The following is a 7500-nucleotide window of genomic DNA, read 5'->3' on the forward strand; positions in this document are numbered from 1 at the left end:
AACAAAGCAATGCTTGCTCATGTTGAAGGTGCAAGCATTCTCCCTTCTGAATATTTTGAGCTGAGATTTAGATGACAAATCATTGTCGAGTTTGTTCTGACTTTTCTGTCTTATTGGTGGACCTTGCTCGACAACTTTTGTGATGTGATAGCTTGCATTGGAAAGTGAGAATCAACCCATCTCTCTTTATGGTTCGGTATCTTCATAAAGATCATACTGTCTTTGCAGTCTCAGCTCGACTCATGACAGACTGGACCCCATCTTTTGTTCGGTTATTATTTATCTTGCAATTGCAGACATCTCAAGCAACCTTCCAGCAATTCAGAGCAGATGATACTAGAAGAAGAATAAAATTGGAACCAATTTCAATAACGAAACACCATGTGACACAAAATAAGAGAATTGTACTTTGGGTGTTGTCGTACAAACCAGTGTGGCCAGATCTCACATGGTGATAGTTGTAAAGCAAGTGGTCCAACATCACTTTCTGGATTTGACTGCTGCACTAAAAAGGAAAATGCACTGTGGGTTTTCCCCCCCCAACAGTCATCCATCATTTCCAACATCTATAGCCAAGGGGAGGTCCTTTTAACAGGATCATTGTGGATAAATGCTAACATAAAAACAAGCTATACCCAGTCCAAGGCCAAAAGGAAATGACACAAATCAAAATACATACATATGCACACTAAATTCACATAGGTTCATTGACCAACATTTAACTTTCCTCCAGGTGTTTTTTTTTTTGAACCAAACAAAACAGCAGACTTTTCCAGACTCGTTGGCGTAATTGTTAGCACACCCGCTTAGTCTGTGAGGTCAGCGGTTCAAACCTCAGCCAGAATTGTATCAAAGATGAAAAATTGTACGTGCTGCTTCCTAACTCGACATTCAGCATTAAAAACTATAAAACATGGATAATACTCATCGGTTGGCACACATGAGGAGGTGGAAATTCCTGCTGATCAATGAAATGCTCCGCTGTGTGTGGTAAAAAGACGGCGCCATTGTCATGACGTCGCTGGTAACAGCACTCCTCCTAAGCTAAGTGGCTGTGTTTCTCTCGTCGAACAGTCTTGTTTTGAGTATGTGCATCTCTGTCTGTCAGCTCCATGACAAAACTCAGATCATATAAACAAATATATATGGATGTGTATATCTATATATACATATACATATATATATATATATATATATATATATATATATGTATATATATATATATATATATATGTATATATATATATATATATATATATATATATATATATATGTATGTATATATATATATATATATGTATATATATATATATATATATATATATATATATATATATGTATATATATATATATATATATATATGTATATATATATATATATATGTATGTATATATGTATATATATATATATATATATATATATGTATGTATATATGTATATATGTATATATATATATATATATATATATATCATTGCGGATCCGGGGTTGTGGGATTCTCACCCGGTCCAAGGCGCCACCCTCACCACCACCGTCTCCAGGGTTTATAACGCCGGCCGGCTCAGCACAGGCCTCGGGTCATGCGCCTTCAATCGCGATACCAATGTAATCCTTGTACCTTGCCAGTTGGGGAAATAGAACCCCTGGTTACAGACTAGTTGTGTCAGATGCCGAGCGTTTTCTGCCAGTCTGTAACCATTTTGGTTTTATATGCCAATCAAACGGATCGTTCCTCGACGCGACACAAATTAATCCATAGCGGCAACTTCATCCGAATTAACCAGATTTATTGGGGAACATCGGGGATCACAACACAAGCAAAATTAATGACAATGGTTTTATTAACAATCATCAACCCGTTCTTAGCTAGGGAACTACGGTCTACAGGTTTCGAGGGGGTCGCTACCGAAATATGCCTTGTACAACACGTGCAGACAAAGACAGACAGCATACATGCAAGACTAGACAGAGTACTTGGTGATGTCTCATGGACAACAGGACAGTGTCAAAAGCACGAATGTCGCTCGTAACAGGCGGATGTCCACGGATTTGAGCTCCCGCTCGAACGTGCCGCATGGCGAAATGGAGGCGTCGTACTCTTGCTCCCTTCGCACCACACGCGGTCTCCGCGCGCTCTGACCCCACGTAAGGTCGACGATAGGGCTCAGCTGATCTCTCTCATGGTTCAGCATACAAATCCAGGCCTGGCCTGTTCTCCAGACAAGGCCCAAGTTGAGGGACCGAGCTCCGCGGGCGGATCGACAAACGTGTCAAGCCGTGAGGTGAGTAAGTACGGAGGCTCCGCGGCCAGACGCAAGCCGAACCTGTCGATCACCTCCCCATACGAATCGCTCATCGACTCCACGTGCAGGCAGCCTCTCAAAGCCGACTGCCGTTTTTGTACCGGCAGATTCCACACTGTCCCTCCTTCGTTCGCTCGCTTCCAAAACACGTGCGTGCCTCGAGAGCGACTGTTTCCACGCACCGAACCTTTTTAAGAAGCCTTCGTTCGCTCGCCTCGAAGCAACTCCGAGCACGCCTTGAGAATCCGACTGTTCTTCACACACAGCACTCTTTTTACGAAGCCTTCATTTCTCTCGCTTTGACACACGAGCACCCTCTCAACCGACTGCAGTTTTGCACATCTCCCAAATTGGACCTGAACCTGAGGTCCTCGTTTTCTCTTTTCGTTCCACGAGCACGCCTCTCTTGGTGAAACCGACCGAAACCCTCCCCCTTTGCGTAACTTCCTCCCTCGAGCCACACCCTCTCTCGAAGCCACACCCCCTCAGCTGACTGGGAGGGGCCTATCCCGGGATGGGGTAGGAATAAGAGGGAGCCCTTGTTTCACCACCACTGTACGAACATAAAAACAGTCTCTTCCACCTCCCGACACACATATAACGTCCCTTTTACCAAACAACCTATCTATACATGCATTCAATGGGGGAACTGAGCTAATCCTATATTTAGTAGTCCAATAAGGGCCATTTCCGTAACAATAAATATATATATATATATATATATATATATATATGGTGCTCCCTCACCTATCGCGGTTAATGTGTTCCAAACCCACCCGCGATAGGTGAAAATCCGCGAAGTCGAAACCACATATTTATTTAATTATTTAAATATATTTAAACACATTTTAAACGTATTTTAAACCATGATACAGCATCCACACACTCTTATTAACCTTCCCCACACACATTTAATCAGTTATTTAAAAAAAAAATTAAAAAATTTTCATTGGAAATGTGACTTCATGGGGCTGCAAAGCCTAAGACCAAAATAATTTTAAAAACATTGAAATTTTATTGAAACCTCTTGGCAGTTTTATTGAAAGAAACAGCTGCCGTCGGTCTTATATTCTTCTGGTCCTTCTTAATATAACGTACCGTAGATTCATTGAGGCCAAAGTGGCGCCCTACGCCGTGTACGTTCTCCCTTCCTTAAGCATGTCGAGAAGTTTCACCTTTTCGACGATGGTTAGAGTCTTCCTTGAGCGCTTGGATTCAGGTTCAGAAGACTTAGAAGCCTTAGAAGACTTAGAAGATGCAGGACGCTTGGGTGGCATTGCAGGGATTGAAATAAAGTTCAAACTTTAACGTAAAACACTACACGCAGCGAGATGTGAAGCCGAAATGGACGAGGCGAGATGCGGGATGCTTCTACACGGGACAACAGCGCCACAGATGCTGCTGTCACTGAGCCATTCAGCGTCTGGAATACAAAACACCATGCTCTGATTGGCCGCCTCCCAACCATCAGCCAATAGCGTGCCGAGTACTATCTCACCTGGGCAGAAGCAGCCGCAGTTGTACTCCGTTTTCCATACGGTAGCGTCTCTGTTTTTAGTACAAGCCCGCTACGCCACTACGTAGTTTTATTTAAATTTCGATTTAATATTCTTTTAATAATGTACATATATATTTTTTACTTTAATTTGTTTTTTACTATTTTATAATGTTATTTTTTTAGTATATTTTACTTAAAAATAATTAAAATAATAAATTTTAATTTTAAATAATTAAAATAAAACCCGCGATGAAGTGAAACCGCGAAAAGTGAACCGCAATATAGCGAGGGAGCACTGTGTATATATATATATATATATATATATATATATATATATATATATATATATATATATATATATATATATATATATATATATATATATATATATATACATACATATACGATCAGCCACAAATCGCGTGGCTAGATGTAGAGAGGGAGCTTACATAGAAATTACCAGCCTTGTAAGTCAATTCAGAGCAATTGGTGTTGCTCCACATCCAGACGTAGAAATTCCAGATGCAGAGTCCATGCACAAGAATCGTGCATCCTGGCACAAATCCTGTCGTCAGCTTTACAGGACATCTGCACTTGACCATGCAAAAAAGCGTCATTATGAAGGACCTCCTCCAGCATGAAAAAGATCCCTACGGACCAGCACAGTGGTAAATCGTACTGTCTCTTCTGTGGTGATGAAACAAATGCAACAGACCATTCTTTCCAGAAAGTCGAACTCACCCCACAGATACACAGCAAGGCAGTTGCACTCGGAGAAGACCGTGTCGTGGTACTCATGGCAGAAGGTGATCTGGTAGCCATCGAAGCAAAGTATCACAGGAATTATTGCACACAGTTCAACCGCCGTTCCGTTGCACTTTGTAAACAAGACACTTAGTGAAAACCTTGAAGCCACAACAGAAAATGAATTGCTCCAATTCATAAAGGAAGAAGTCTCTGGAGGTCGCAGATTCTTTGCATTGCAAGATCTGACAGATATGATAACAGAGAGATTGGAACTACATGGAATCCAGAAAGCTGTGAACCGGACATGCCTAAAAGAAACAGTTCTTGAACACTTCCCGAATTTGACGGAAGAGAAGGATGTACGAAATCGAGTTTTCCTTGTTTGTTCAAAAACGGCTCGAAAGATCATTTCAGATGCAACTCAAACACCAGACGAGGAAGCACGTACACTACTAATATGGCAGCATCGATTCTCCGTAAAGCTGTTTTGGATCATGACACACCATTCAAGTTTGAAGGTTCATTTCCCAATGGTTGCGAACAATCATCTGTTCCACAGCGTATGAAGTATTTCTTCCAGCAACTCCTCGAAGGACCCAAATCATCACCGAACAAGAGAATTCCAGGAAGATCCTCTCTGTGAGTCAAGTTGCGATGTCAAATATGACTTCTCTTTCTGCGAAATTGAGTTGCGAGCCTCCCCTTGCAGTATTCCTGGCCCTCAAATTGCATTCCCAAACAAGAAGTAAGAAGCTTGTAGAACAACTACACAAATATGCTCTGAGCGTGTCATATAAGAAAGTCCTCACCACTGAAGTTAGCTTTGCACAGGCTGTTGCAGATCAAACGAGGAATAACGGTGATATAGTCTGTCCTGGATAACTTGGATCACAATCCTACATCACGCACTGCCAGCTCTTCCTTCCATGGAACTGGGATTTCAATTTTTCAGTTCCCTTTATCACAGCACCCTGGGTTAGATCAAACATGTCTACGAATCACTTCTTACAAAACACCAATAGGCAGCAGTGGACCCATCCTGCCTCGTTCATATACGTTTGTACCACCTATGGATAGGAATCTTGTCACCCAACCTCCGGTAAAGGATGTGCATCCAGCAGCAATGAGTACATTCAACGAGGAGAAACAGCACGAACAGGCATGGATGACTGCAGTACATGACATCCTATATGAGGATTCTGATGCAGAAAAGGACACACCAACAATGTTGTCTTATTCCATGCTGCTCAATTAGATGCTGTTGGACAACCCGAAGAAGGCATTGAAGCCCTCCTGCTACTATTCCATGAGAAAGCAGCCACTCCAGAAATGATTCGACATGGAATGGAGCTGGTGGAAAAAACAACTGACCACCTCAACCCACACCAAATACCTGTATTGGTTGTGGACCAACCACTCTATGATCTTGCAAAAATTAATGCCGTGGACCTTCCCGGACATCTTTGGGGAAGACAAGTTTGTGATCATGCTAGGTGGACTCCACATTGAAATGGCTTTGTGGAGCACCATGGGAGACCTTCTGCATGGGTCTGGATGGCCTGAAGCCCTCAAAGAAGCTTGGCTAGTGAAGACGGAAGCAGCAGCCACATCTTTTCTGAAAGCGTCCAATGCAATGAGAATAAGATATGCTCATCAAGTTACTGTTGTGGTACTCGACACCCTTCTGAAACGAGCCTACAAGGACAGTGGAACAGAGATGGCCCTTGAGGAATGGGTCGTGCTAACTTCTCAAGAGAGCCCAACGTTCCAATTCTGGCTACTCGTACACAAGTACCAACAGATCATTCTCATGTTCATCCGAGCACATCGGGAACAGAAGTTCGAACTCATGGTCACTACCCTGCGGAAGCTTGTCCCTCTGTTCTTTGCTCTCGATCACCAGAATTATGCCAGATGGGTTCCAATCCTTATCCGAGACTTGGAAGATCTCCCAGATAGCATTCAGGTTGAGTTTGAAATGGGACACTAGACAATAACTCGAAGCAATCGGCGTTTCTCATCCTTACCAATTGATCAAGCACATGAGCAAGCAAACAAAAGGGTAAAAGGAGTCGGTGGCATTATTGGTCTCACAGAGAACCCCGAGATGCTGGAACGCTGGATCGTGACAGGTCTGGAAATCAGCCGTGTCGTTGAGGACTTTACTGGTGTAAAAGACAACGATGATGATGAACAACTCCCTCATCATGAGGAAGGATGTGCTTCTCAGCACCGATTTCAATGCCATGTCAAAGATCTGATAGAGGTGTTGCTGAGCAAGGGGAGTCCTTTTGAGGAGCACAGCGAAGATCTGGTTGCATTAGACAACAAGGTATGTGAGTCTGTGACTGCAGCTGTATCTGTCTGTAATTTCGAGTCTATGGGACAAGAGCAGTATGACAACTTTAGGAAGAATGTGCTGGACTCAAATGACACACTTCTGACAGCACCTATCAAACAAAACAAGTTACTGTTGTTTCATGAGAAGAAAACACAGAAGACGACTGCAGCTAAACTTAGAATGCAGCACTTCAAACGTCATGCGGAGCTCTATGGACAAGCTTTTGTAGCACTGGACAGCCGTGGGGGTGATTTGGAGGAGTTTTTTCGTCATGAATCTTCACCATACCCACCTGCATTATCGTCAGAAGGGTCCCTCAACTCTTGTACTTAGTCAGATTTGATTGTATACATCATGAAAACCAGTAAAAGCAGTATTATTTCTGCTGATGAGCAAACTGCACCAGATGTTTACGACTTTGTTGTTATTGACGGTGGAGTACTGATACACTCCCTTCCTGGTACAAATATCCAAGGCAAGACCTTTGATTCATATTTTGACAAGGTATTCTGCCCAAGAGTTCGCCACGACTTGAAACGATCGACACGAGTAGACATAGTATGAGACGACTATCGTGCACTCACAATCAAAGGAGGTACAAGGGAAAAACGA

The 7500-nt window shown here is 42.5% G+C and overlaps 2 protein-coding genes across 4 annotated transcripts in view; both read left to right on the forward strand.

The window, feature by feature from the left end:
* The window catches only part of LOC147034284 (ribosomal protein S6 kinase alpha-3), a 344798-nt gene that overhangs the window by 193011 nt on the left and 144287 nt on the right, over positions 1-7500 (forward strand). The window lies entirely within an intron of this gene.
* Positions 4409-7500, forward strand: part of LOC147034285 (uncharacterized) — a 5737-nt gene continuing 2645 nt past the window's right edge. The window contains exon 1 of the mRNA XM_085880074.1: positions 4409-7500. This exon is cut by the window's right edge and continues 2645 nt beyond it. The gene's annotated coding sequence lies outside the window, so the exon portion shown is untranslated.

This window comes from Eptatretus burgeri, chromosome 1, assembly GCF_056783735.1.
Source record: "Eptatretus burgeri isolate ZD-2024b chromosome 1, Ebu_testis_v1, whole genome shotgun sequence".
Taxonomy (NCBI): domain Eukaryota; kingdom Metazoa; phylum Chordata; class Myxini; order Myxiniformes; family Myxinidae; genus Eptatretus; species Eptatretus burgeri.